The sequence below is a fragment of the Echinops telfairi genome, unplaced genomic scaffold (assembly GCF_000313985.2).
Source record: "Echinops telfairi isolate 266 unplaced genomic scaffold, ASM31398v2 ScPeMD7_7458;HRSCAF=8496, whole genome shotgun sequence".
NCBI classification, from domain to species: Eukaryota; Metazoa; Chordata; class Mammalia; order Afrosoricida; family Tenrecidae; genus Echinops; species Echinops telfairi.
The window spans coordinates 50,927,814-50,931,332 of record NW_022111358.1 but is presented as its reverse complement, the minus strand read 5'-3'; the positions used below and the strand labels follow the sequence as shown (position 1 = coordinate 50,931,332).

Sequence of the window (3,519 nt, the reverse complement as noted above, 5' to 3'; positions counted from 1 at the left end):
ATCAGGGCGGAGAACAGGGCCATGCACCCGTGACTGTTGTGTTGTATGTTCTTATAACCTTTGACTGCGTTATCGCACACGTCTACAACTCTCAAAATAATCTGGTTTTGTTTTTAAACCGTGGGTGAGAGTACACAGACTGGAGCCGTCAGCCAACATGCAAAGTCCTGGCCCCTACCTGCCCCACCTGCCCCACCCAGCCCTGACGGCCGAGTGGAGCTGTCCTCTGTCCGGGTCACATCTACCCACAAAGCAAGCCTCCTCCCTCCAGAGGGGCGGAAGGCCTAGGCTGTGCCTCCAGCCCTTCTCAGCCTCCCACGGCCTCAGAGGGTCGCCATGCGTGTCCTCTCTGGGCCCCTCCTGTAAACCAAACTGTCAAAATCACCCAGCTCTGCGTGCTCCTGCCCGTGGGACAGCCAAACCTCCTCTGGACTTTCCCTGGGAAAGTCAGTGGTCTCACACTCCGGCCTCAGAGCACCAAGGGTCCTCACTGCCCACCTTCCAGTTAGGGCTGCCCCTCCTGGGCCCCTCCTCAGCCAGGCCCCCAAATGGAGGGTTCCCAGACGTGCATGAGTTGGAACATGTTCACACCTGGGCCTGCAATTGTGACCGCATGCATGTGTGTGCATGTGTACCCACGTGTATATTCACATGTGTTCACACATGTGATCACATTTGCATGTGTGCCTGCATGTGTGTACATTTTCACATGAGTGTCTATGTGTATGTGTGTTCCCATGTGTCTGCGTATATGTTCACACCTGTGCCTGTGTGTATGTGTGAGTGTTTGCATGTGTGACCATGTTTGTCTGCATGCCTGCATGTGTGTATGCATGCCCACATGTGTCTCTCTATGTACATGTCCATAGCTGTGTTTGTGTGTGCATGCTCCCGTGTGTCTGTGTGTGAAACTGTGTGCCTGTGTGTATGTTCACGTCTGTGCCTGTAGTGTGTGTGTGTGTGTGTGTGTGTGTGTGTGTGTGAGTGTTCACCTGTGTGAATGTGCGCCTGTTTGAGTATGTATGTGTGGTAATGTGGGGCTGCACCCAGGTGAACCTCCCCTCCCCTGGGAAGCGCCAGGGGTTACCCCCAAACCATCTCTGCACCTGGAGCACAGCCTTCTAATATAAACAGTCAGCGTCCCAAGAACGGGTCATAAAACGTTTCTGCGAACCTGGCGTAGTTCCTGAAACTGGCTTCCTCAAGTCGTCCTGCCTTCTGTCAGAAATCCTGGTCCCACCCACCTCTCCTTTCGGTTTCGCCCTGGCGGGGAAGCCCTGGGAGCGAACACAGTCCCCTGTAGCAACACTCCACTCGGTGAGGAGCTGCAGCGCAGGTGAGGCGGGTCCCCGGCAGGGGGACCAGGGGTCTGCGCTGGGCTCAAGCGACGCTGAGGGTGCCTTGCCCCTCTTCTACCCTAAATCCGGAGCTCCCTCTCTGCTCCCAAGTGCGCATGGAGGGTTCGGGATGCAGGGGGGGAGGACCCCGGGCGCGAGCCCCCTGTACTCAGAGGACTGCTGGTTACAGCTGTAGGGGATACTGGGGCCGCTAGGTAAGAGAGGGAAGGGGCTTCCTTGCTGGTACCAGCCAGAACCTGCGGCACAAGGGTGTGGGGAGGGGTGCCAGGGGGCGCGAGAAAGTGCAGGGGTGCAGGGAGAAGTGGGGAACGAAGGGGTGCGAGGATGTACGAGTGGCACGGGGAGGCGTGGGAGGCGCGCCCAGGGCGCCAGTGGGTGTGGCGAGGGCCCACTGGGAGGCCCGGCGCTCACCGGGAAGGGGCGGCAGAAGAGCAGGGGTGGCCAAGTGTTGTGGGAGCTAGTGGCTGGGGGCTGGGCACCTCCAGACGCTTATTCCTCTACTGGGGATCCATGAGGGCAGCTGCGCGGGTGCTGGGGGGCGGGGCAAAGAGGGGCTGGGGCGGGATCCCTTTCCAGGCCTGGTGGGCTTCCAGGCGCCCACCATGCAAAACCGCAGCTGGTCCCAAGCTGAGTCAGGGCTCCTGGAGAGATGCGCTCCACGCACCCACACTTAGAATGCTGCACACACTGAGCTACTCATGCACATGCACTCCTAATCACACTCGCCATACCCCACCTCGGTTAAGGCGCACATCCGTGGGCTCACATTCATTCACATCCGCTCATGTGCACATCTGCACACTCGTGTGCACTCATCCTCAGACGCACTCATAGATCCACATTTCCGTGAGTGCGCACGCAAGTGTGTACATCCACAGGCACACACACCCTGCTCATGTGCAGATCTCGCACTCACACTACCAGACACACTTGCGTGTTCACCCACGGGCTCACATCCACCTGCTCATGAGCACACCCTGACGCGTGTGTAGGCTCACCCCCTCAACAGCTTACCTGTGCATGAATGCACACACCTGCGGGCACACACTTTCCACTCACACACACACCTCATATGTGTACCCAGGTATGCGTGGGCCGCTCACACACTCAGGACCCCTCTGGCGCCCCTTCCCACCCTCTGTGGCTTTCAGGCTCTCCCCTGCACGTGTGCACACAGCGTGACCCTCAATGGGAGGGCTGGGGTGGGTCGGTGCACGTGCACGCGTGTGCGTTCACTCTCAGTGAAGTATGGGGTGTCTGGGCAGCGCTGTAACAACCAAGCCTGTAAGGCCGCCCCGAGAGGCTTCTGACCCAGCTCAGAGCTGGCTGTACGTCCCCAGCTCAGAGGTTTGGCTCTGAGAAGCTACGATTTGTCCATTATCCATGGGGGTCCCCAGTCCCTCTACTGGACTCTGTCCCCTGCTCCTGCTCCTGGGTGCCCTTGCTTGGGGACACTCAGTACTCCGTGGGCACTGAGTGACTCAGCCACTCCACCAACACCCACCGCCACCGCTGGGACTCTGCCCACTGCCTGGCCTGCCAGCCCTGTGTCACGGCAGTGTTTCTCTAAGGGCAGCACGGGCCAGCTCATCCCCACATCGACACCAGGGTTCCTTCGTGAACAGAGGGTCTGGCAGGTCACATTCTCTTGGGCACCTTGGGCTGGGCATGGACCTCCAACCTTTGGGACAGGAGCCGAGGCTGTGGACCACTAGCCCCAGGAGTGGCCTCGCCTAGCAGATGCAAGCCCGTGGGCCGAAGAGCCACCCTGCAGGCAGCCAAGCTGAGCTGACCACTGGGCGAGTCCCAGCGAGCTGCCTCCTGTCCCACTGTGACAAATAGCTCCGTCCTGGGATGACCACTGAACCTTAGCTGAGTGGCTCCTAGTACAGGGGTGATGTCATCTGGCTCTCCTACTCTTCCGTATCAAAGTCCAGCCCGTCAGTCCACAAGGCTGAGCTCAGCGTCAGACGGGCTCGGCTCCAGGCTGTCCCCAGCCATGCTGGCCCAGCCACTATGGCCCAGCCTGTAGCCACTGCCCATGAGCCTGGCAAAGTCAGGCGGCCTGCTGATGGGGCTTTCTCAAGGGCATGTATGGCTGGTTTTTTGCTTTTATTTTGTTTTTCTTTCTAACCAGCATACATTTTAATCACTAACCATT

The 3,519-nt window shown here is 59.0% G+C and overlaps 1 protein-coding gene across 1 annotated transcript in view; it reads left to right on the top strand.

Annotated features, from left to right (window-relative positions):
• The first annotated feature begins 1,258 nt into the window (after positions 1-1,258).
• Positions 1,259-3,519, top strand: part of SECTM1 (secreted and transmembrane 1) — a 9,862-nt gene continuing 7,601 nt past the window's right edge. The window contains exon 1 of the mRNA XM_045299960.1: positions 1,259-1,336. The gene's annotated coding sequence lies outside the window, so the exon portion shown is untranslated. The remainder of the gene's footprint in view (positions 1,337-3,519) is intronic.